The sequence below is a fragment of the Girardinichthys multiradiatus genome, chromosome 17, assembly GCF_021462225.1.
Source record: "Girardinichthys multiradiatus isolate DD_20200921_A chromosome 17, DD_fGirMul_XY1, whole genome shotgun sequence".
Taxonomy (NCBI): Eukaryota; Metazoa; Chordata; class Actinopteri; order Cyprinodontiformes; family Goodeidae; genus Girardinichthys; species Girardinichthys multiradiatus.
The window spans coordinates 7866803-7894745 of NC_061809.1; the positions used below are offsets into that span (position 1 = coordinate 7866803).

The 27943-nt window shown below is 43.0% G+C and overlaps 1 pseudogene; it reads right to left on the bottom strand.

The window, feature by feature from the left end:
- LOC124883406 lies at nucleotides 1-27943 on the bottom strand (annotated as a pseudogene).

Here is a 27943-nt window from a genome sequence, read left to right on the forward strand (position 1 = left end):
TTAAGAGTTTATTGTTTTCTTCAAATCAGGTTTTGATATTTTACTTGTTAAAGTTTGCACAATAGGATGACACCACCCTCAGTCACAAGCCACAGACGTCCTAGGTCATAGCTTGCGTGCTTGATGGGCAAGCAGACGTCGTCGACCTTGCTCCATTTCTGTGCCCTGTGGAACTGTGTCAGAGATGCCCATTCTGTAAAAGGAAAGGTGATTATTGTGACTTTGACAAATCTCTGAGTAATACCTTTTGTACTGTCCACATTTACCACACAAATGTATTGAGAGTTCACCTTTCGTAGAGATTTCTAGATGAATTTACAACAGACACGTCCATCAGTGCCAACTTCAACTTTTACTGCAGCTCCATCCGTTTTTATCCAGCCACTTATGCCACAGCTGTTTGGTGAGACGTTCTATCAAAGAAAACAAAGATGGTGACAAGCTGATTGGTCAGTGTAAAAGGATAGCAGGATAGCAACATGTTAAAAGCCACAATTTTACCGTGAAGTAGATTTCTTGCAATGAGTTCACACCCCAGCATCCATTTGGACCACAGCTGAAATACAGGTCCTTCTCAAAATATTAGCATATTGTGATAAAGTTAATTATTTTCCATAATGTAATGATGAAAATTTAACATTCATATATTTTAGATTCATTGCACACTAACTGAAATATTTCAGGTCTTTTATTGTCTTAATACGGATGATTTTGGCATACAGCTCAAGAAAACCCAAAATCCCTATCTCACAAAATTAGCATATTTCATCCGACCAATAAAAGAAAAGTGTTTTTTATACAAAAAACATCAACCTTCAAATAATCATGTACAGTTATGCACTCAATACTTGGTCGGGAATCCTTTGGCAGAAATGACTGCTTCAATGTGGCGTGGCATGGAGGCAATCAGCCCGTGGCACTGCTGAGGTCTTATGGAGGCCCAGGATGCTTCGATAGCGGCCTTTAGCTCATTCAGAGTGTTGGGTCTTGAGTCTCTCAACATTCTCTTCACAATATCCCACTGATTCTCTATGGGGTTCAGGTCAGGAGAGTTGGCAGGCCAATTGAGCACAGTGATACCATGGTCAGTAAACCATTTACCAGTGGTTTTGGCACTGTGAACAGGTGCCAGGTCGTGCTGAAAAATGAAATCTTAATTTCCATAAAGCTTTTCAGCAGATGGAAGCATGTAGTGCTCCACAATCTCCTGATATCTAGCTGCATTGACCCTGCCCTTGATAAAACACAGTGGACCAACACCAGCAGCTGACACGGCACCCCAGACCATCACTGACTGTGGGTACTTGACACTGGACTTCTGGCATTTTGGCATTTCCTTCTCCCCAGTCTTCCTCCAGACTCTGGCACCTTGATTTCCGAATGACATGCAGAATTTGCTTTCATCCAAAAAAAGTACTTTGGACCACTGAGCAACAGTCCAGTGCTGCTTCTCTGTAGCCCAGGTCAGGCGCTTCTGCCGCTGTTTCTGGTTCAAAAGTGGCTTGACCTGGGGAATGCGGCACCTGTAGCCCATTTCCTGCACACGCCTGTGCACGGTGGCTCTGGATGTTTCTACTCCAGACTCAGTCCACTGCTTCCGCAGGTCCCCCAAGGTCTGGAATCGGCCCTTCTCCACAATCTTCCTCAGTGTCCGGTCACCTCTTCTCGTTGTGCAGCGTTTTCTGCCACACTTTTTCCTTCCCACAGACTTCCCACTGAGGTGCCTTGATACAGCACTCTGAGAACAGCCTATTCGTTCAGAAATTTCTTTCTGTGTCTTACCCTCTTGCTTGAGGGTGTCAATAGTGGCCTTCTGGACAGCAGTCAGGTCGGCAGTCTTGCCCATGATTGGGGTTTTGAGTGATGAACCAGGATGGGAGTTTTAAAGGCCTCAGGAATCTTTTGCAGGTGTTTAGAGTTAACTCCTATACAGGCATCAAGAATGGAGGGTCAAACTGGACAAATTTAATACAATAAAATCATCATTAAATAAATAAATGTTGTGAATGTCCCATAAGTGAAGTAAATGTAACATGAAAGAAATTTAACATTAAATGTGCCATTAAATTAAAAGGTACCATTTATTTTTTTATTTAATACATCATTAGAAACAATAAATGTACCATCATATCATGAAATGGACTATTATGCAATTAAATGTGCCACTGAATAATTAAGTATAATTTTAAAGACGACATGACGTAATTAGTGGTACTTAATATTTAATGATGTATTAAATAAATTGTGCATTTAATGGTACATTCAATTTTTTTCTATTTCACAACATATTTATTTAATATCTTCCCTTGATGAAGCCTCTCAACGAGGTCCGCGAGGGGACATGGGGAATTTTTTCTCTTTTTGCGTTCCCACGCAATACTTTTTGCGTTCTCACACAATAATCTTTGCGTTATCTCGCAATACTTTGTGGGATAGTTTCCAAACCATATACCTTCAAAAATAAAAATAAAACACTACACCTGTTTTGAGATTTATTGAGTTTTATTTAGAAATCGGCCTTAAATAAAATTATCTTCAAATCAGACTAAAAGACAGTTTTTATCCACAATCTGTCAAACTACTGAACTCTGGACCATAACACTGCACGAAACCACATCTGTGACACTTTATTTGCTTATTGCTGCTGCATGATGTGTACTTTTTTTTTTGCACGCCATTAGTGTTTTTGTTTTTATCGTGATTTGAACGGTTCTTCTTATCCTAAGCATTTAATCACATTGTTTACTGCGTGTTAACCTGCATATGACAAATAATCCATATCAATGCCATATCAGTGCTGTTTGTTTTATGAGCAGTTTGTCATCTGTGCTGCTGTTCCAAAATGCCGAACGCAAAAGTATTGCGTGGGGACGCAAAAAAAAAAAAATCCTCCATGTCCCCTTGCGGGTTCATAGTGTTCTTTCAAAATGTCCACAATCTCGCCAAATGTCTTGTCTTTTGGTTTTCAGGCTGTACTAAGTTTCGTAAAAGTCCTTATGCTTTAGCACCCATTACACTTAGCAACACCGCCACGTGCCTTTCTTCGTCAATGTCGTTAGCTTCCAGGTACTGCTCCAGACGCTCGATATAAACTGTCCACGGCTCAACCTCTGCTCTGAAGTCATCTATTTTGCCAACCTGAGCCATTATACTCACGAGTACTGATACTTGACGTCTTCTCTCCTCCGAAAGTATCCTCGTCACAAGCCAACAGTGCTTCTGCTCGATGTTTTCCACCTGCGAGGGGAAAAGTACGGAGAGGAGAAGCTAATGTTGCAGGTATTGGGCCGGTGCAATCACCGTTACAGTTTATATTTTATTCTTTTAGGGAAGATCAGGGTCTCTGTAACACAGATAATAACGAGACGAAGATAGTCACCACGCTCCGCTTCGGACTGACAAACAGGACACTCAATCCCTCTACTACCACCCGGTGGAGCACTCTGGTACTACACCCTAGGTTCACATGTTTTTCCCCTTTACTCTTATCAAAACACTAACAAAACAAAACTGTGACCACGTATTTGTGTGTGTCACACTAACAGTCTGAAATCACGAATGAAACTATGGTAGAAATGTACAAATCCTTAAAAAATGTCGGAACTGTTTTCAGGTCGTTGGTGTGGGCCATTCCTGAACTGCTGTGATCTTACTGGGGTTTGGCTTCAACTGTCCACAATCAAAAATAAATCAAAGAAATGTTTTTGAGCTTAAAAGGAATTCACACTTTTAAAGTTTTTCCAACAGTCCTACACGTTGTCTGTATTATTTAGAATTCTTGGAGTGACGACAAATGACGATGAAGACAAACACGTTAATGAACTCTCTCAAGACATTATTCATTAGATCCTGAAAGGCTGCTGGAGCATTGGTTAAGCTAAAAGGCGTGACTATGTACTCAAAGTGTCCAATGGATGTTTTAAAGGCTGTCTTCCACTCATGTCTCTGACTCTGATTCGAACCACGTGATATGCACGGCGGAGTTTTGTCGAGTTTTGTGAAGATAGTGGCTCCATGAACAGATTCAAATGCAGATGATAAGAAGTGAAGAAAGTACTTGTTCTTAATTCGGTTGAGGGCTTGATAATCTATACAGAGTCTTAGGGTCCTATTTTTTTTTCTACAAAGAAAAACACCTGCACCAACAGAGGACAAAGACGGGCGGATGATAACTGTTTTTACGGTGTCATTTACGAACTGCTCCGTGGCCTCATACTCGAGGTTGGACAACCTAAAGATGGCCCCCTGAAGGTAAGGTAAGCGTGGTGTATTCACCCCTGTGATTATTCTGAGTTGGTTCAGTCCTTGTATTCTGAGACGTGCAAGGTCTCTCTCTCTGTTCTCGGAAAGATAGCACAACAATAAAGAGGTACGAACATAGCCAGAGCCTCCTCTGTTTATTAAGACATTACAACTGGCGACGAGGATACTTTCGGAGGAGAGAAGACGTCAAGTATCAGTACTCGTGAGTACAATGGCTCAGGTTGGCAAAATAGATGACTTCAGAGCAGAGGTTGAGCCGTGGACAGCTTATATCGAGCGTCTGGAGCAGTACCTGGAAGCTAACGACATTGACGAAGAAAAGCACATGGCGGTGTTGCTAAGTGTAATGGGTGCTAAAGCATAAGGACTTTTACGAAACTTAGTACAACCTGAAAAACCAAAAGACAAGACATTTGGCGAGATTGTGGACATTTTGAAAGAACACTATGAACCCAAGCCCATATTAGTTGCTGAACGTTTCCATTTTAATAAATGCAACCAAAAGACGAGTCAGACTGTTGCCCAGTATGTTGCAGAGCTAAAACAACAAGCAGCTAACTGTGATTTTGGTGCGTCACTGGATTCTGCCCTGAGGGACCGGTTCGTAAGTGGAATTAAAAATGAAGCGTGCCAGAGGAGGATACTTTCGGAGGACCGGCTGACCTTCGCCAAAGCTTTTGAGATTGCTCTCAATATGGAGACTGCAGACAGAGACACTCGACAGCTTAGAGGCACAGAGGGCGAATGGGCTAGTGAGGCAAACATTCACAAGGTGAGGCCAGTAAAAACAAATATGTGCTACAGATGCAAAAGAAAAAATCACAATGCAAATAAATGTCATTTCAAAGAGACTAAATGCCATAATTGTGGGAAGATTGGACACATTAGGAAAGCATGTCAAGCTAAAGTGCAAAAGGATCATGAAAAGAGTGTGCCAAGCAGAGAGACAAAGTATGTGATAGCTGAGGAAGACCCAGAAGAGGAGTTAGCCATTTTGACTGTTTATGCTGAGGATGATGAACGATATAAAGCAACATTTGCTATAGACAATGTTGAATTGGAAATGGAAATTGACACAGGAGCAGCAAAAAGTGTCATTTCACCTCTTACATATTTGAAAAAGTTCTCCCACCTGCCTTTGCAGCCAGCTAAAGTGAAGCTCAAAGCGTACAATGGAGGACGTATTTGTGTTTTGGGACAACTTGTAGCAAACGTGGGGTATGAAGAAGTATGTGGATTTGCCACTGTTGGTTGTTAAGGGACATGGTGCATCACTGTGTGGAAAGAACTGGTTGACAAAACTCCGGCTTAACTGGCTGCAGATTAAATACCTGGGTGAGCCAAAACACCTATCACTCAATGAGCTTTTGGATACTTACAGTGATGTATTCAAGGAGGAGTTGGGCACATTGAAAGACATTAAAGCTACCATCGGGGTCAAACCTGAAATGCTGCCCAAATTTTGTAAACACAGGCCTCTTCCATTCACGATGAAGGAAAGGGTGGAGAAAAAACTTGAAAGATTGGAAAAGTGTAACATTATTACACCTGTGAGACACAGCGAGTGGGCAGCACCGATAGTGCCGGTGCTAAAGGATTCACATTGGCTGGAGCTCTGGGTAACGTCACTTCCTGTGTTCGCTGTTGCACTTGGTGAATTGTTAAAACACATATAGGTTCCTTCTCAAAATATTAGCATATTGTGATAAAGTTCATTATTTTCCATAATGTCATGATAAAAATTTAACATTCATATATTTTAGATTCATTGCACACCAACTGAAATATTTCAGGTCTTTTATTGTCTTAATACAGATGATTTTGGCATACAGCTCATGAAAACCCAAAATTCCTATCTCACAAAATTAGCATATTTCATCCGACCAATAAAAGAAAAGTGTTTTTAATACAAAAAACATCAACCTTCAAATAATCATGTACAGTTATGCACTCAATACTTGGTCGGGAATCCTTTTGCAGAAATGACTGCTTCAATGCGGCGTGGCATGGAGGCAATCAGCCTGTGGCACTGCTGAGGTCTTATGGAGGCCCAGGATGCTTCGATAGCGGCCTTTAGCTCATCCAGAGTGTTAGGTCTTGAGTCTCTCAACGTTCTCTTCACAATATCCCACAGATTCTCTATGGGGTTCAGGTCAGGAGAGTTGGCAGGCCAATTGAGCACAGTGATACAATGGTCAGTAAACCATTTACCAGTGGTTTTGGCACTGTGAGCAGGTGCCAGGTCGTGCTGAAAAATGAAATCTTCATCTCCATAAAGCTTTTCAGCAGATGGAAGCATGAAGTGCTCCAAAATCTCCTGATAGCTAGCTGCATTGACCCTGCCCTTGATAAAACACAGTGGACTAACACCAGCTGCTGACACGGCACCCCAGACCATCACTGACTGTGGGTACTTGACACTGGACTTCTGGCATTTTGGCATTTCCTTCTCCCCAGTCTTCCTCCAGACTCTGGCACCTTGATTTCCGAATGACATGCAGAATTTGCTTTTATCCGAAAAAAGTACTTTGGACCACTGAGCAACAGTCCAGTGCTGCTTCTCTGTAGCCAAGGTCAGGCGCTTCTTCTGCTGTTTCTGGTTCAAAAGTGGCTTGACCTGGGGAATGCGGCACCTGTAGCCCATTTCCTGCACACGCCTGTGCTCTGGATGTTTCTACTCCAGACTCAGTCCACTGCTTCCGCAGGTCCCCCAAGGTCTGGAATTGGCCCTTCTCCACAATCTTCCTCAGGGTCCGGTCACCTCTTCTCGTTGTGCAGCGTTTTCTGCCACAATTTTTCCTTCCCACAGACTTCCCACTGAGGTGCCTTGATACAGCACTCTGGGAACAGCCTATTCGTTCAGAAATTTATTTCTGTGTCTTACCCTCTTGCTTGAGGGTGTCAATAGTGGCCTTCTGGAGAGCAGTCAGGTCGGCAGTCTTACCCATGATTGGGGTTTTAAGTGATGAACCAGGCTGAGAGTTTTAAAGGCCTCAGGAATCTTTTGCAGGTGTTTAGAGTTAACTCGTTGATTCAGATGATTAGGTTCATAGCTCGTTTAGAGACCCTTTTAATGATATGCTAATTTTGTGAGATAGGAATTTTGGGTTTTCATGAGCTGTATGCCAAAATCATCCGTATTAAGACAATAAAAGACCTGAAATATTTCAGTTAGTGTGCAATGAATCTAAAATATATGAATGTTAAATTTTCATCATGACATTATGGAAAATAATGAACTTTATCACAATATGCTAATATTTTGAGAAGGACCTGTACTTTCTGTTGCTGTATTTAACGTTTGGGGACTCTCCGTGTTTTACACGGTTTTTCTAGTAGTGGTAAGGGGTCGCTAGCTTAGCGTTAGCTTTAGCTTCACCATGGCTACCCGTTCTGCTGTTTCTCTCTCTGACTCTCCTCTCTCCTGCTTTCTGTGTCAGATGTTCAGTTACTCCTCTGCCTCCTTTAGTGATAATGGTACGTGTAATAAATGTAGCATTTTTGTAGCTTTGGAGGCGAGGGTGTCGGATTTGGAGGCCCGGCTCTGCACTGTTGAAAAACCAGCAGATAGCTGAGGCCCCTTAGCCAGCGCGGAGCCACCAAGGGTAGCTCCCCGTAGCAGTCCTCCAGCAGAGCCTACGCAGCCGGGGCCTCAGTCCGGCTAGGTGACAGTACGTAGAAAGCATAGTCCTAGATCCCAGCCCACGGGTCACAATCTGCGTTTCTAACAGATTTTCCCCGCTCAGCGACACACCCACTGAGAAGCCAACTCTGGTAATTGGCAGCTCCATACTCAGAAACGTGGCACTAGAGACACCAGCGACCATAGTCAAATGTCTGCCATGGGCCAGAACGGGCGACATCAAATCATACCTGAAACTGCTGGTTAAGGATAAGCGTTAATACAGTAAGATTGTTATTCACGCTGGCGGTAATGACACCCGGTTACGTCAATCGGAGTTCAGCAAAGTTAGTGTTGCTTCGGAGTGTAAGTTTGCCAAAACAATGTCGGACTCTGTAATTTTCTCTGGTCCCCTCCCTGATCTGACCAGTGACGACATGTTTAGCCGCATGCTGTCATTAAACCGCTGGCTGTCTAGGTGGTGTCCAGAAAACAATGTGCGTTACATTGATAACTGGCGAACGTTTTGGGGAAAACCTGGTATGATCCGGAGAGACGGCATCCATCCCACTTTGGATGGAGCTGCTCTTCTTTCTAGGAATCTGGCCAAATTTATTAGTTCTCCAAAATTCTGAGAACCCAGGGTTCAGACCAGGAAGCAGGGTCGTAGTTTAATACTCCTCTCTGCAGGTTCTGTACTGCTACCCACCCATTACCCTATTAAGACAGTGTCTCGCCCACGGCCAAAATTGAATAGATTAAAAAATAATCTAAAAGGAGGAAATCAGGAAAATCTAATAAAAATAAACACAACTCAGACCGAAAAGAAAAATAAAACAATTAAATGTGGCTTACTGAACATAAGATCTCTCTCTTCAAAGACATTGCTAGTTAGTGACCTGATTTGTGACAATCAGATTGATTTACTTTGCCTCACAGAAACCTGGCTGCAGCAAGAGGATTATGTTACTATAAATGAGTCAACTCCTACTAATTATTTAAATTTTTGTACCGTCCACCAGGCCCTTACTCTCAATTTGTTGATCAGTTTTCAGACCTTTTATCTGATTTAGTGTTAAATACAGATAAAGTTATTATAGTGGGGGATTTTAACATTCATGTTGACATTGAAAGTGATAGCCTAAATATACCGTTTAATGCTATCTTAGACTCAATTGGCTTTGCTCAAAACATTAACAAACCTACCCACCATTGTCTTCATTCTCTGGACCTTGTGCTGACATATGGCATAGAGTGTTAAGACATAACAATATTTTCTCATAACCCTGTCCTGTCTGACCATTTCTTAATATTCTTTGAGTTTAATTTAACCGAGTACTCCACACCTGAAAGAAAATTTCATTATAGTAGATTATTATCAGACGATGCTGTAACAACCTATAAAGAATCTGTTCCACTTTTAATTTCCTCATTATCACAGAAAAACACAGTGGAGGGCAATAATTCTGTTTCTGCCACTTCACAAAATGATTATTTTGTTCATAGTGTTTCTTCATCATTGCTTGATGCATTAGACAATGCAGCCCCGTTGAAAAAGAAGGTAATCTTTCATAGGAGACAGGCTCCTTGGTTTAATTTAGATCTGCGTACTTTAAAGCACAATGTTAAAAAATTGGAGAGAAAATGGTGCTCTACACACCTTGAGGATTCCTGCTTAAACTGGAAAAATAGCTTACTGTTGTATAAAAAGACACTTCGCCATGCCAGAACAGCTTATTTCTCATCATTAATAGAAGAGAACAAGAATAATCCTAGGTTTTGTGGAGATATATTATGTGTGTGCATTAATTATTATTATGTTCATAACCAGTGTGTTATTATTATGTTCATAAACAGTGTGGGAAATAAAATGTATAACCTGTGTTAGTATAAGACATTGTGGCCTGCAGAAGTGTTGTTGCACAAACTTGGCCTTGAGTGTGGGGTAGGAAAAGGATGTGAAAAAGATTAACTGGCCAAGCACTCCCTTCTCATATCAGCGGAAAAGCACAGTGCAGGTGCTGGGAGACAGGAACATGTCCTAATATGGTAGGCAGAAAAATGTGTGTACGTAACCATATGTGTGAAAAAAAAAACTGTAAACAGGGGCTGTTCATTTTCATGTGTTTTAATAAAAGCCATGTGCCCAGTGAGAAGCTCTGAAGTCGTCTCGGTGTGTGGTCAGATCACATGAGAGAGCTTCCCCTGGCCAGGTACTTGAATAACATTCAGCTGTCTCCGTGTGATTTATTCTGTCTTGTGAATTCTTTCAGCTTACGGTGAATAAACGAACACGCAGAAGACCCCTTCGGGGGGTGCTTCAACAGTTTCTCTTTAGTACATTTGCTAAACTTACACAGAGTCATAGCTCTGTTGAGCCATCCATTCCCTTAGCTCTTAGCAGTCATGACTTTATGGGATTCTTCTTAAATAAAATTGATTCTATTAAAAATAAAATCTTTGACATACTCCTGAAGATGATTACTTCATCCTCAGCAAATGAGACAGCATTGGAAATAACTGCAGAACCTGATTTGTGTTTGGACTGTTTGGATCCTGTGGAGCTTCCTGAGTTATCAGAAATATTAGCTTCATCTAAACCTTCAACTTGTATGTTAGACCCAATCCCAACCAAATTATTTAAGGAAGTGTTCCCTCTGATTACCAGCCCCATTTTAGATATGATTAATCTATCTTTAGTAAATGGATATGTACCACAGGCTTTTAAGTTAGCTGTAATTAAACCTTTACTTAAGAAACCTTTGCTTGATCGAGATGACTTGAAAAATTACAGACCTATATCCAATTTTCCATTATCTAACATTCTTGAGAAAATAGTTGCTAATCAAATGTGTGAGCATTTACACAGCAATGACTTGTTTGAAGAGTTTCAGTCAGGCTTCAGAGCTCATCATAGCACTGAAACAGCTCTGCTGAAAGTCACTAATGATATTCTTATGGCCTCAGATAATGGACTTGTGTCTGTACTTGTCCTCTTAGATCTCAGTGCTGCATTTGATGATCCACATGGCCCTGTCTTTTAGTGTTTAACCCTTTCTCTCTCCTAGACATGGTGATTGACTGAGCTTTACTGTAACTAATTATATGTGCTCTTTTTCAGACTCTAACCTTGAAAACTGGCTCAGAGTTTATCTGTTCTTTCTTTCTAGGTGAAACGACTAAAGGAGCTACATCCATTAACATTTACTTCTCCCTCCCATAGAAAGGACTCCTGGATCAGTGCTTCTTTGTGTCTCTGCTCTGTTCTTTCTCTCAAACCCTCAGTCGGTCGTGGCAGATGGCCGCTCACACTGAGCCTGTTTCTGCTGGAGGTTTCTTCCTGTTAAAAGGGAGTTTTTCCTCACTGCTGTCGCTACATGCATGCTCAGTATGAGGGATTGCTGCAAAGTCAACGCCAGTGACTGTCCACTGTCTCTACATGCTCATCCGGGAGGAGGGAATGCTGCAAGTCACTCCCTGGATGCAATCTGCTGGGTTTCCTTAGACAGAAAAACGTTTTATCCAATTTGAATAAATAACTAACTCTGACTGCACTGTTCAATGGTTAGGACTAATTAGAATGTATGTACCTGACTGTTGTGAAGTGCCTTGAGACATGTGTTGTGAATTGGCGCTATATAAATCAAACTGAATTGAATTGAATTAAAGAGCTTCTATTCGTTTGTGTGGGGATTACAAAGTGTCAGTGAACCAAGCCCTTGAAGCGGATACGTACCCTCTACCACGTTTGGAGGAACTACTGGCAACACTCAGGGGGGGAAAGTACTTCTCAAAGATAGATCTGGCAGCAGCCCATCAACAAGTATTGTTGAATGAGGATTCCAAGAAGTACACGACTATCAATACTCATAAAGGACTGTTCGTTTACAACAGGCTTCCTTTTGGAATCAGCACGACTCCATCGATTTTTCAGCGCATTATGGAAAACATAATGAAAGGGTTACCAGTGGTGGTCTACCTGGATGACTTGCTCATCACTGGTCGCTCAAAAGCAGAACATCTGAGCAACCTGGAGAAGGTCCTGCAACGTCTTCAGGGAAATGGCCTGCAAGTAAAACGTTCCAAGTGTAAGTTTAACAAGTCACAAATTGAATATCTGGGACACGTCCTGGATGAAAATGGTTTCCACCCTTCAGAAGAAAAGGTGAGGGCAATACAGGATGCTCCTGCTCCTACTAATGTGAAAGAACTTCAAGCATTCCTGGGACTTGTTAACTATTATGGGAGATTTGTGCCAATGCAAAGCATGGCCCTAGCTCCACTTTACAAGTTACTAAAAGACAATGTGACTTGGAGATGGACTGAACCAGAGCAGGCAGCATTTGATAGGTGCAAAGGTTTGCTGACAAGTGATCGGGTGCTAACGCACTATGACTCCAACCTGCCTCTCACCTTAGCGGGTGATGCTTCTGCATATGGCATCGGTGCAGTTATACAGCACACAATGCCAAGTGGGGAGGAGCGACCAATAGCATACGCTTCCCGAACGTTGTCCCCAGCAGAAAAAAAGTACTCTCAAATAGAAAAAGAGGCTCTGGGACTGATTTATGGAGTAAAAACGTTTCACCAGTACCTATGGGGCAGGCATTCACCATAGCAACAGACCATCGCCCTCTGCTGACACTTTTTGGTGAGCACAAGAATCTACCTACTCTAGCTGCAGCATGCATTCAAAGGTGGGCTATCATATTGTCAGCATATGATTACCACATTGTTTTCAAAAAATCTGCAGAACACAGCAATGCAGATGGGCTCTCTCGCTGTCCTCTGCCAGAAACAAGCGACACTTGAACGGCATTGAGTTCAGCAGCAGTATACTCACTGTTAACTGAGCATATGGAAGGAGCGCCACTAAATGCGACCCAGGTTGCTCAGGCCACACGCACAGACATGGACTTATCAAGGGTTTACCAGTGTGTCATGGAAGGTTGGCCTACTGTTACAGATGAGAGTTTGAAGGCTTATCACAACAAGAGGAATGAGCTTTCAACTGAGATGGGTTGTGTTTTGTGGGGAACCAGAGTGATTATACCTTCTAAAATGAGAAAGGCTGTGTCAAATGAGATTCACTCTGGTCACCAAGGAATCGTAAAATCCAAGGCCTTAGCTCGCAAATATGTCTGGTGGCCAAATCTGGATCAGGACCTGGAACAAGTTTGTAAAACATGTGAAACATGTCAGTTGGAACAGAAGATGCCACAGCATGTTCCACTGCATCCCTGGGAGTTTCCAGGTGAATCCTGGAAAAGACTGTATATCGACTTTGCTGGACCTTTCCTCGACAGCATGTTCATGATTGTGGTTGATTCATATTCAAAGTGGTTGGAGGTATTTCGTATGCCACACATCACATCACAAGCCACAATTACAAAGCTGAAGAGACTGTTTGCTTCATCTGGACTCCCTGAACAAATAGTCACAGACAATGCCACCACTTTCACATCTGTTCCAAACGTTTGTGACACAAAATGGTATTTTGCACACAAGCGCACCGGGACACCCTGCCACAAACGGTTTGGCTGAAAGATATGTGCAGACATTTAAAGTGGGCATGAAAAAGCTAGCCAGCCGCTCATGCAGCATTGAGGACAAACTTTCATTGTTTTTGCTGCAGTACCGTGTTACGCCAAAATGCACAACAGGTCAGTCTCCAGCAGAATTGTTCTTGCAAAGACACATCCGCGCCAGACTGGATTTCATCAAACCTAACATCAAGGAGACTGTTCGCAGGAAGCAGCTCAACATGACTTCACTGCTGTGGACCGTTCCTTTTCTGTTGATGATGCGGTGTATCTTCGCAGCACAGGGGGAGGAGTTCACAAGTGGATACCTGGACAGATGGTAAGACAAACTGGTCCAGTCTCTTATGAAATAAAAGAGCGGTACTCGAACACTGTGCACAGACGACATGGGGATCAGCTTCGTACCCAAACTGTAGCTGAACCAGAGATCAAGGACCCTGAAACACCAACACAAGAGCAAAGTGATGTGAACATTACACCTGAACAAATTGCTCTGGACTCTGCGATGCACCCCCCTGTTTCCCCAGATCCTTCGGTGGTTGTGAGGCATTCTACGCGACCACGGAAGACGCCAAAACGATATGTGGAATAGCCTTGTGTTTATCTAGGCATAACAGTTATGCGTGTTGTGTACTGTTATTATTCTTGTTGCTTTTAGGGTTAAATCTGAGTTTAGATGGAGAGGTAAACAGAAACATTTCTTGATTATCAAGCAAATACATAGTTGGGTCATTGTTTGGTTCTATATGAAAATGCACTTAAGCTGAAATAAGTGACCTTGGTTTATTTTAGTTAATGTAGATAAAAATGTTATTTCCATCTAAAAGGGGGATGATGTGGTGTATTCACCCCCGTGATTATTCTGAGTTGGTTCAGTCCTTGAATTCTGAGACTTGCAAGTTCTCTCTCTCTGTTCTCGGAAAGATAGCACAACAATAAAGAGGTACAAGCATAGCCAGAGCCTCCTCTGTTTATTAAGACATTACAGTAAGGTAATGACAACATCTTGGATCTGACAGGCAATGTAGTTAGGGGCTTTTCTTTCGGCGGTTGTTGTTGGTTTAAGAACTGCAGCGGAGAATCATGCTGGCCAAGCAGTATGCCTTGATGGGAAATAGCACTCTGTAGTTGTCCCCCAGTCTCAGATTGATCAGATCAAACACAGAGGCCAAACAGCAGTTTAACGAGTTTATTGATAGCAAAGTGAAATGGTTGGCCATCTGGATAAGGTAAGTCCTTATTGTCTGAATCAATAAAGAAAATGAGATGGCACAGACTGATATGAGGGATCTTACTGTTAGAGAAGGACGTTGGTTCCCTAGAAGGAGGTAAATTACCCACAGAGGCTGGGTCTGGAAAGTGGTGGAGATCGAAGGTTGTCGGCACTGTATCTCTCTCTATGTGATCTTCTCAGGTGGCGGTGTTTAAAGGAGCAATCGGTGTTGGAGGGTGGATAGACAGGTGAGCAATGGGTTGGTGTTTGTTTGGTGATGGTCTCTGGTGTCAGAAGGCTGGTTCCAGGAGAGGATGGGAGACTCACAGGAGAGTTTGCAAGGAGCAGTTTCAGAGGAATCCACTGAGCAAGACACAGGAGCAGGGAAACCCTGGCACAGTCACTAGAGAGGTCCAAGCTGGGGAAAAGGAGCATAAACTCAGTTAAGTTTATTGGAGGTTCTGGGAGCAGAAGGCTCAAACACAGCAGCTTCGTAGATGAATGCTGAAACTAATTCAATTCAATTCAAAAATACTTTATTAATCCCAAAGGGAAATTAAATGTTGTTGTAGGTCATTATGAAGGTTTCTTCAAAGAGCCGTTGTAGATGCTGTTGGCTGTGGGCAGGAAGGATCTCCTGTAGCGCTCCGTCTTACAGCAGATCTGAAGCCTCTGATTGAAGACACTCTGTTGCTGTAGGACAGTCTCATGAAGAAGATGCTCAGGGTTCTCCATAATGTTCTTCATTTTACGAAGAATCCGTCTTTCCACAATGATCTCCAGAGGTTCCAGAGGAGTCCCCAGAACAGAGCCAGCCTTCTTTATCAGCTTGTTGAGCTTTTTTAAGTCCCTGGCTCTGATGCTGCTACCCTAGCAGATGATGGCAGAAGAGATTACACTCTCCACAACAGACTTATAGAAGATATGCAGCATTTTGCTGCAAACACCAAAGGACCTAAGCTTCCTCAAGAAGTACCGTCTGCTCTGTCCCTTCTTGTAAATGGCTTCACAGTTGCATTTCCACTCTAGTCTGTTGTCCAGGTGAACACCGAGGTATTTATACTACTCCACCACCTCCACTTCTTCTCCCATGATAGAAATAGTTTTTGACTTATTCCTGTTTCTCTTAAAATCTACAATCATCTCCTTTGTTTTAGTCACGTTCAAGATGAGATGATTGTTTCCACACCATGCCACAAAGCGGTCCACCACCTTCCTGTACTCAGCTTCTTGTCCATCTCTGATCCACCCCACAACTGCAGAATCATTTGAGTATTTCTGAGTATGACAGGAGTCTGTCTTGTACTGGACGTCTGAGGTGTACAGAGTGAAAAGGAACGGTGAGAGTACAGTCCCCTGTGATGCTCCTGTGCTGCTGACTACCTGGTTAGACTCATAACCCTTCAGTCTCACAAGCTGTGGTCTGTTTGTCAGGTAGTCTTTAATCCAGGAGATCGTTGAGGCCTCCGCCTGAGTCTTCTGGAGTTTCTGACAAAGCAAATCAGGTTGGATTGTATTAAATGCTCTGGAGAAATCAAAGAACATGATCCTCACCGTGCTACTGGCTTTGCCCAGATGACAGTGGGTTTGTTGAAGCAGGTGTATGATGACATCTTCAACTCCAACTCCACAGCGATAAGCAAACTGAAGGGGGTCCTGATGGTTTACTGTTTGCTTACTCAGGTGGGCCAACAGGAGTCTCTCTAGGACCTTCATGATGTGGGATGTCAGCGCAACAGGTCTATAGTCATTGAGGACTGATGGATGAGTTTTCTTTGATACCAGAATAAGACAGGAGGTATTCCACAACACCGGAACCTTCTTCTGGACCAGGCTAAGGTCGAAGAGGTGCTGCAGAATCCCACAGAGCTGCTCTGCACAGGCCTTCAGGACTCTAGGGCTGACATGATCTGGACCTGCAGCCTAATTCCGATTCAGTCTCTTCAGTTGCATCTTCACTTGACTTCTTGAGACACACAGATGGAAGGGGGAAGCAAAGGAAGCATCAGCATCTTCTGATATGGTTGAAGGCAAACATGTAGAAGCAGAAGTGTCTAGGGCTGAGGTGGAAGATAAAAAATTTGAGGTGTTACTGGACAGCTGTGGGTCCTGTGGGTCAAAGGAGGGTGGAATGTCTCTTTGGCTGTGAGCAGGAGAGGAGGATGTGAAGCTTGTTTCTTAACTGAACCTATTGAAGAATGTGTTCAGTTCATTGGCTCTGTCAAGACCTTCATTGGTCTGATCATCCTTCTGCTTGAAGCCTGTGATCTTCTTCGTCCCTGTCCACACATGTCTGATATTGTTTTGCTGGAGCTTGCTCTCCAGCTTCTTCTTGTACACGTTCTTGCTGTCTCTTATCTTGACTTTAAGTTGCTTCTGTAAACTCCTCAATAATTCTCTGTCTCCCTCTCTGAAGGCTCGTTTTTTCTTGTTAAGCAGGTCCTTCAGGTCACTGGTTGTTGGAATTATTGTATATAGTTTTATCTTATATTTTTCCTTTCATCTTATATTTTTCTTTGTCTTTAACTTTACTATTTGATCTTTATAACCTTTCATGATGTATGTGTGAGTAAGGATGTGATGAGTTTGTGTGCAGGCAAGGATCGAAGGTGGAGCTGGGATGATGCAGTCACAGTTGAGGACATCACAAAGACAATGGCTGATTGTGCTGAACAAAGAACGCACATACCTTAAGATTATGGAGACTATGCAAGCTTTGTTTTGTACAGGATAATGGCGTGCATGACCTATGTCACGTTGCTGTTGTTTGTTTTCCCCCATCCTTCAGATCAGCAACATTCATTGTAACTGGGGACCACCCTAAATAAAAAGAGGACTCGGAGAGATGTTTTTCAGAGCGGTAGGAGATTTGTAACTGAAAGCACATCTCTGTCCGTTCTCCTCGCAGCGAGTAAAATAACTAATTCTTTGTCTTTCTCTTCTTTTTGTGATGTTATAAGTATTTTAGGTTGTTTAAACCTGACACTGGTGATCCAAGGTTTGTTATTGGGGAAGCATCTAACGGTTATGGTGGGGATGATGTTATCCACACAGAAGTTTATATAGTCGGTTACACACTCAGTCATGGCATTGATGTCCTCTCCATGTGGCTGGCACAGTGCGTCCCAGTGTGTAGCCTCAAAGCAACCTTGCAGAGCCTCTTCAGCTTCCTGTGACCATTTTCTCACAGTCCTCTTTATTACAGGTTGCCTCTGAACAAGGGGCTTATATTTCGAGCAGAGAAAAACAAGATTGTGATGTGATTTGCCTAGAGGAGGTCTTGATGTAGAGATGTATGAGTCCTTGACATTTGCATAAAACAAATCCAATGTTTTGTTTTCTCTGGTAGAGCAGCTGACAAACTGTTGAAACGTTGGAAGTTTAGCAGAGAGTGAAGCATGGTTAAAATCACCAGAAACTGCCACAAAAGCATTGGGGTTTTGTGTCTGTAGCTTAGCAACAACTGAGCTGATGGTATCACATGCAGTGTCAGCAACAGCAGAAGGTGGAACGTAAACTGTTGCCAAAATAACACTGGTGAACTCTCTGGGTAAATAATATGGATGAAAACTTACTGCCAACAGTTCAATATCTGGACTGCAGAGATGACACTTCACAGTAACATGTCCTGGATGACACCATCTGTTGTTCACAAGTACTGCCAATCCACCTCCTTTACATTTGCCGCTCCTCTTTAAATCTCTGTCTGCTCGTATGGTTAAAAAGCCCGGCAGAGAGACGCTGGAATCGGGGATATGATCCTGCAGCCATGTCTCAGTAAAACACATAATACTGCATGCCCGGTACTCTGGCTGGGTCCTTTGCAGGGCTTGGAGTTCATCCAGCTTGTTTCCCAATGATCTCACATTGCCCATCATAATCGACGGAAGAGATGGTTTAAACTTCCTCCTTTTCTCTTCTCTTAGCTGCTGCTCTGCATCCACGTCTCCTTTTCAACTCATCAGGGATTTGGGGTTGTAGTTGAAGTATTATTTGAGCTTTTGAGATATTAATCAGCTGCTCCTGGTTATATGAAACAACCCTGTTGCCATGGCAACGCATCATAACAAATGTCCAAAAATAGAATGTATTAGGAAAAATCCTCCAAGCTGCACAGCATCTGACACCGGAGAGGACAGTTGTCCAAAAAAAAAAAGAGGAATAGTTCCCAAAAAAGAATAAATCAGAATCAAAAGTAACAGCTACTCCAACCTGCTGCCACCTTGAGTGGCGCAATTCTAGAAACGAGCACACAGGAGCCCTGGCCAGGTGAGCCTACTCGTCTCACCCCTTAGACCTATTTTTACCCCATAACCTGCAGTTATGGTTCCGACGATGGCAGCCTCGGAGCTTCGCTCTCTCTTTCTTTGTGTATTTTGTGGGTTTTTATGTTTTTCGAGCCACAGTACTGTGGTCTCGGGCCACAATTCTGTGGTCTCATTCAGCAGAGAGGAACTTCTCAACATCAGAGTCCTCTCTTGGGATTTTTTCATCATCATTCATCGATCCGAGGAATCAAAGCAGACGCTACAGGCATGTGTCCGAGCTACCGCACCCTGCTGGCGGTCAGACGCCTCGGAGCACCTCCGGTACTTGGTCCCCATGAAGCGATCACACACTCTATCTAAAGACTCTTAAAGGAACGACTCTCAACCAGTTTCTAACTTTTAGCTCTTTTTAATCTAAGTTAAGGCAGAAGAATGATTACAGAGATCAGCGCTGAGGCTCCTGTCTCGGACCGTCGCAGTCTGTTAGAGGATGAGGAAGAGCCTCGATAGAAGGTCACATATAGTTTTTATATCTGGCACTCCAATGTGCGCTCCCTCAGTGATTATCAGTAGACTATGTGTCACCATTGTGGTGTCTATCTGTTAGATTGTGTAATAGCGGGTGACCATACTTAATCTAAGTGTGCTGTAGGTTTCTAATCAACCCAGTTATACCGGCTGCTCCACTATCAACCCCAGTGCCCCAGCTTCAAGTCATTTATGACAAACCTTGGGCCATTTATCCTTGTACTGTATGTCTATGAGCATTCTTATTCTATTGTAACAAAACTTAGAACTTATATTTTATTTCATTATAGTATGAATGGGAAAAACAGCTATGAGCATATTAATAAAGGTCATTCCTAAAACCTGCTTTGAATGCACAGACTGGACTGTTTGAAACTTCAGCCACTGACTTAAACCAACTAACTGATGTGGTGACATCATACATCAGTTTCTGTGAGGACGTGTGTGCAGACCAAGACATTCTGCACCTTTGGGAATAACAAGCCATGGTTTACTCCACATCTCAGGAACCTGCGCAGGGAGAAGGAAGAAGCTCACAGCAATGGAGATTGGGCGCGGTACAGGCAGGCCAGGAACAAACTAACAAAGGAGATCAAAGCAGCCAAGAGAAGCTACAGTGACAAGCTAAAGCTACTGCAGACATGACAGGAACCCGTTCACACCTCAAACCATCTCCTCTACATCCCATTCAGGAACAAATTCTTCCCATGAAGCAACCAACCCCCTACCTTCAGATCCTCTGCCTGTACTAAAGATCCCTGAGGAAGACATAAATAGGCTCTTTCAGCGCATGAAAACAAAGAAAGCTGGAGGACCTGTTAACATCTCCCCATCATGCCTGAAAGCCTTCTTCAACATGTCACTGGAGACGTATGAGGTCCCCTCCTGCTTCAAACGATCCACCATCATCCCAGTGCCCGAGAAAACCATCATCCTAGGATTAAATGACTATAGGCCTGTAGCCATGACGTCTGTGGTCATGAAAACCTTTGAGCGGCTGGTGTTGAAGCACCTGAAAGAGGTCTACACTTCATCTGGCAACACCTCGACTGTCTAGGGACGTACGCCAGGATCCTGTTTGTAGACTTCAGCTCGGTCTTCAACACCATCGTACCAGACATCCTCCACCAGAAGCTCACCCAGCTCAACGTCCCAGCCTCCACCTGTCAGTGGATCAACAGCTTCCTGACGGACCAATAGCAGCAGGTGAGACTGGGGAGCATCTTCTCCCGCAGCAGATCTATAAGTACTGGTGCCCCCCAGGGGTGTGTTCTATCCCCACTCCTCTTCTCCCTGTGCACAAATGATTGTACCTCAGCGGACTCGTCCGTGAAACTCCTGAAGTTTGCAGATGACACCACTGTCATTGGTCTGATCCAGGATGGTGATGAGTCTGCATACAGACAGGAGGTGGCTAGTACACTGGTGTTGTCAGAACTACCTTGATCTCAACCCACTCAAGACTGTGGAAATGGTGGTGGACTTTCGGAGAACACCACCCCCATACACCCCCCTCACCATCCTGAAGAACACCATGTCAGCTGTGGACCACTTCAGGTTCCTAGGAATCACCATCTCTGAGGACCTGAGATGGTCCTCACACATAGACACTGTTCAGAAGAAGGCCCAGCAGAGACTGTACTTCCTGAGGCATCTCAAGAAGTACAACCTTCCACAGGAGCTGCTGGTCATCTTCTACACTGCCATCATTGAGTCTGTCCTGTCTTCATCCATGTCAGTGTGGTTTGGCTCATCCACAAAACAGGACAGGTCCAGACTGCAACGAATAATCAGGTCTGCAGAGAGAATAATCAGGGCTGACTTTCCCTCCATCCAGGACTTAGGCTTGTTAGGATTGTGTTCTGTTTGGTGGATCTGTTTGTGTTTACTTACCTTCCAGAGTCAGAGTTGCATGGGTGGAGTTTTCCAATCTACGCACCTGTCCTGGATTCTGCTGATGAGAGCAGCTGGCATTTAAGCTCCTGGAAGTGATCCATTCCTCGCCGGATTATTCAGTGACACTAGTACTGAGTGAGACAGCCAATAATTTGTCTTTGAGACTTTCTTGAGTAACCACTATGGAACTTAGTCAACCCATATCCATGATGACTCTCACAGGACAAACCTTCTCCTCTGTCACCCATAGGGTTCCCTCTCACCATTTTGTGATCTCTGGCAACCACCATGAGCTGGGTGAGTTTTTTGTTTTTCATTCAGAACACGCTCAAATAGTTCTGGGTTTCCCATGGCTCCACAAACACAACCCCATCATTAACTGGTCTCAAAAAAGAGTAGATTCATGGAGTGAATCTTGTTCCAAGAACTGTTTAAGGCTGTTGTGTCCTCCTTATCTTCCTCTACTGAAACTGAGAGGGTCGATTTATCTACAATCCCCTCTTGTTACCATGACCTGGCTCAATTATTTAGTAAGTCCAAGGCTCTCTCTCTTCCTCCCCACCGCCCTTACGACTGTGCCATAGATCTCCTTCCCGGGGCTCACCTACCATCCAGCAGACTCTACAACCTGACTGGCCCTGAGAGGGAGGCTATGCGTGAGTACATTGAATCTTCCCTGGCATCTGGTATCATCCGCCCATCCACCTCGCCCTTGGGGGCAGGATTTTTTTTTGTGTGCAAGAAAGATAAATCACTGAGACCATGCATCAACTTCAGAGAACTTAACAACATTACCATTAAAAATAAATATCCACTCCCTCTTGTTGATTCTGTTGTCGAACAACTTCAAGGGGCTACCATCTTCACCAAGTTAGATCTCCGCAATGCCTACCATCTGATTCAGAAACATTTAAGTTTGACAAAAAAATTAAAATATTTTTATTTTTAGTTTTGTTGCATACCCCTGCAGACCACCTCCCTGGACCTAAGATCTCTAAGAAAGATATTGTTATGGAAAATTTTAGTGCCTTGCTTTCTTTTTTACTAGATACTCTGCAGGATCTGATAAAAGTATTCAAACCCTTCTGTGTTATTCTCTTCTGCCTCCAGGGTTAGGATAGATGTTTCTGTTTAGTCTTACAGAAATGGTTTTTCAACCTTCTCCTATTCACTTGTATGAGATAACATCTATGCCACACTGTGTAAGGTTCCATCTCCATTGTCAACATGTCTTGGACAACCGGTTTCACCTCGTCTCTCTGGGTCTCATGAGAGTTACCTTGAAAACTGCTGTAGCTTATAAGAAGAACCTTTGCTTTGTCTAGGCAGAACAATTTGGCAGCAGTACTGAGCACATCTCCAATGCTGTAAAAAATCCTTCTCTCTTGCAAGATTATAATAAAGCTGATTCTGAGTGTCAATCATCAGTCTCTGACTTGGTAAAACACATTTTTTTTTCTACAATAACCTGATGCCCCTTTTCTATTGGCTCTCCTATTGCAGGCACCACTGAACTCAGCCCGTTTTGCGACCATTTCCATTATTGTTTTTTCTGATCTGGTAATGTGCAAAATTTAACACAAAGTCCTTGCCCTTGTTCTCGCCATGGCTGCCGTGAACTTCCTCATAAAGTCCAAGATTTTCACTGATCTGGGACTGAACTTCTTCTGTTCCAGTGTGACATCTTGTGTTTTTTATAACATTACACATTTTTAAACCAGTCCTCAAAATGTTGTGTTCTGCAAAGTTTCCATGTGTCCAATGCATTATGTCCAATAACATTTCCACCATCAGCAAAGCTTCTCAAAGATGATGGATAACTAACAGGAACCAATCAGAATAAGCTTGTAAATTATTCTCCTTGTTTTACTTTTGCAAAAGAGTTAACTTATGTTTAATCCATCATCACAAAACCTATCCAGTGCTGTCGGGTATTTATGTACATCCTGGGTGCTGTGTCTCGGGCTTCATGAGGAGACACAGTTCCCTTCACTATACACGAACACAAGTTTCCTCACCAAAGGTTCTGTTTAATGGACTGCATTAACTTACAAAAAAGCAAGAGAAAATGCGTTTTAAGATAAAATAATTTATTATTTATTTGTCTCCCATGGGGGAATTTTTTCTTAGATGGGGAGACAAGGCTGCAATAAAACAAGGACGTCTGTCCTTGTCCTTAAAAAAAGAAACTATAAATACATAAAAACTAACAAAAACATAAAACTTGAGAACTGACATGGGTGCAGATATAATGAAGAACAGGAGGTGGCAGTGCTGCCCTTCCAATCAAGACTCCATGATAAAGAAATATTTGAAGGAATTCACTTCATTCTATTTATTAGATTAATTATACAATATAGGATTGATAAAAACACATTTTAAACTATCAACAAATTAAATACATAATAAAAAATAAATTTAGGTTCAATAACATCGTGTTATAACCACCAAAGTGTATTAGAATTCCTTTACCTTAGCTTCTCCAAATTACTGGGCACCGAACGCAGGACACTGTTTAAATAGATGAACCAATATCCCTTTTTATTATGAAAGGTGGATTTATCAGTCGACTTTGACCAAAACTTCTGGTCTCAGATATGTTTAAGAACTTTTAAAATAACTAGTAGTCCGAGTTTACAATTAATACAGTATAAAATCCTTCATAGAGTACACTATACAGGTCAGCGGATCTTCAGGATGAGTTTTGCACCATCAAATACTTGCTTACAGACAATATACTTGACAATTACAGGGGTTGGACAATGAAATTGAAACACCTGGTTTTAGACCACAATAATTTATTAGTATGGTGTAGGGCCTCCTTTTGCGGCCAATACAGCGTCAATTCGTCTTGGGAATGACATATACAAATCCTGCACAATGGTCAGAGGGATTTTAAGCCATTCTTCTTGCAGGATAGTGGCCAGGTCACTATGTGATACTGGTGGAGGAAAACGTTTCCTGACTCGCTCCTCCAAAACACCCCATAGTGGCTCAATAATATTTAGATCTGGTGACTGTGCAGGCCATGGGAGATGTTCAACTTCACTTTCATGTTCATCAAACCAATCTTTCACCAGTCTTGCTGTGTGTATTGGTGCATTGTCATCCTGATACACGTCACCGCCTTCAGGATACAATGTTTGAACCACTGGATGCACATGGTCCTCAAGAATGGTTCAGTAGTCCTTAGCAGTGACGCGCCCATCTAGCTAAAGTATTGGGCCAAGGGAATGCCATGATATGGCAGCCTAAACCATCACTGATCCACCCCCATGCTTCACTCTGGGCATGCAACAGTCTGGGTGGTACGCTTCTTTGGGGCTTCTCCACACCGCAACTCTTCCGGATGTGGGGAAAACAGTAAAGGTGGACTCATCAGAGAACAATACATGTTTCACATTGTCCACAGCCCAAGATTTGCGCTTCTTGCAACATTGAAATCAACGTTTGGCATTGGCATGAGTGACCAAAAGTTTGGCTATAGCAGCCCGGCCGTCTATATTGACCCTGTGGAGCTCCCGACGGACAGTTCTGGTGGAAACAGGAGAGTTGAGGTGCACATTTAATTCTGCCGTGATTTGGGCTTCCTCTTGCGTCCACAGTTAATCCTGTTGGATGTGGTTCATCCTTCTTGGTGGTATGCTGACATTACCCTGGATACCGTGGCTCTTGATACATCACAAAGACTTGCTGTCTTGGTCACAGATGCGCCAGCAAGACGTGCACCAACAATTTGTCCTCTTTTGAACTCTGGTATGTCACCCATAATGTTGTGTGCATTTCAATATTTTGAGCAAAACTGTGCTCGTACCCTGCTAATTGAACCTTCACACTCTGCTCTTACTGGTGCAATGTGCAATCAATGAAGACTGGCTACCAGGCTGGTCCAATTTAGCCATGAAACCTCCCACACTAAAATGACAGGTGTTTCAGTTTCATTGTCCAACCCCTGTACATCCACGCACTATGGTTATGTAAGCTTGCTCAGAGATTCATCAAAGTTTCTGAGATGTAATGTTTCACCTTCCCCCTCAGTTCGCTTGTTGGGCAACTTAGATGATGTCACCATGGAGACAAATTCAGTTCACATGGTTTTTTACTGCCTTATGTATTGCTAAGCAAAATATCCTCACAAATCGGAAAAATGTAAATGTTCTTAGTAATAACCAGTATAGAGACCAGTTGGATAGTGTTGGTCCCCATCAGATCAATCTCTCTGGGCTTCTTTGATTGGCTCCATCACCTAGTGGGGACCGGGGACTTTTCCTGCGGGACATTGTTGTCGATAAGTGTTAATGTCTGGGTTTGGAGCATCTGGGGTGTCCCTGGGCTGGGGTCGCTGGTGGATTCGGCGCTGGGGGCTGTGGCCCTCACTGGGTTGGGTCTTTGTTGGGTGATATCTGGTGGCTGCATGCCATGCTTTTGGTAAGTCTGTGCCGACAGACATAGGTCACTGGCCTGGTGGTCATGCTGCTCCTGGGTGGGTCTGGGGTGGGCTTGGGGGCTCAGGGTTACCGGTGTGTGTCCCTGGGCTGGGCCTGGGGGACTTGGGTCCTGGTAAGTATGTCGGCGGGGTTTTGGGCCAGTGCAGGGAGATACCATCTCATTGTAGGTGCTCAGGCAGTGAATTCTGTTGGTTGCGCGTAGGATCTGTGGGTGGGGGTGGTGCAAAGTAATCCTGGGTGTCCAATGTCTTATGTGCCCGGGCAGTTGTTCCAATGTAGGGGTGGGCGTAGCTTTTTTTCTGGGGTGTGGGGGCTTGAGTGGGGTTAGGCACAGTAACATTGTTGTTGTCCTCTCACTTCTACCTTTTTGCCCCACCTCTGTCCCTTTTTGGATCTTTTTTTCCCTTTTATTGTCACGTTCTGAGTTTGGATCGGACCAATACGCATACAAGAGCTTGGGAGCCGCATGATTAAATGAGTTAAGAGGTTTATTAAGCGATTTCCAGGTGAAGCAAAAAGTCACTTCAGGTATCACAAGAGTCCAGACAAAAACTCACATGAGAGTTCACTGCTGCAGGCACGTAGAAAAACACAAGACTAAACCAGGGTGTGACGAGGAATAGTGATGGAGGAACCAGCGGGGAACAAAGAACACAGACCAACTAATATACAGGGAGAAAACAAAGTCAGGTAATAACAGGAACTAAGAACAGGCGTGGCAAGGAGACATGGAGGCATAAGGGACAGGTGAAACTAATTAACAATAAAGGGAAACATGAACCTAAGCAACAGTTAACACAAAAACACAAACCAAGTCCAAAGATGTCATACCATCACATTTGTTTCCATCTCTGTGTCAATTACATTTGAAATAATGCCAAAGCAATTTCTAATAAGGTTTTTTATATCTGAAGAGGCGCATTATAGCAATAGCTGTAATGCTCCACCTATGAAAGTTAATCTGTTGGGCTTCTTCTTGGCACCCAGATGTTCATTGACAAACTGTTTTTTTCAGTAACAGTGATGACAAAAACCGTTTAAATACCTCCTTACTGGGAGGAGCTGGATAAAATCCATCCTGTCTGATTGTATGGAGGAAGCAGCTCAGCTCTAAAGAATCTAAAGTCTAGGGTCTATTAAAAAATGTCCACTTTTGCATTATATGTGTAAATCATATTAAAATGTTGTTTTTCATTCACTTCAAGAAATCAGTCTGACAGAGAAACCAATATTAACCACAAATAACTATGACCAAACACATTCTGTTGATTAATGGAAAAGTATAATGTTTCCTTCAAATCAGTTTTTGATATTTTACTTGTTAAAGTTTAAAATCTTAACAACAAAAGGACAAAAAACCCAACCCAACTGTTGTACGTCATTTCACAGTACACATTTGAAGTTTTGCTTTTGTTATCTGACTTGATGGATCATTTTTAGGCATCATTATACAATCATTTATGTCCTCACCTTGATTTTTAACCTCTAATGTGATTAAACTGGAGACCAAGGATGTTCTGAATCCCCAGCTGAAGAATAATGGATTTAGGTAAAGGCTTCCCAATGGTTAGTTGGTGCACTTCAGGATGGCACCACCCTCAGTCACAAGCCACAGACGTCCCAGGTCATAGCTTGCGTGCTTGAAGGGCAAGCAGAAGTCGACATAGCTCCTCCAGCATCTACCTGTTTTAACTCCAGACCTGAAGACACAAAGAAGTACATCACTAAACAACTGAAATGTGATTCATGTGTAACCTCTAAAACCTGGTTCTGAAATATAACACTCTCCAAAAACAGGAAAGAAATTACCGGCTGCAAATTTAAAGACTCTGTCATTGTGGTTGACTCCCCAGATACCTGCAGGTCCCACTGAGACATGCTTGAGAGGAACAGAGCCCAGTTTGGACCAACTCAATCCACTCAAAAAGAAGACAGAAAGTTTGTCAGTCATCACAACCATCCCTTCGCTGCAGGTTGGACCTGCATCCAGCTGCTGAGGGGCAGCAGTGCAGGTCCAACCTGTAAAAAAGAAACAAATGATAAAATATATAACGATTTAAGAAACATAAAGAACACTATTTTATCCTAAGATATTAAGGGACCTCACCATGACAGCTGGTTAAGAAATTCAGCAAAATCAAGAAGGTTCAGACAGCTTTCAT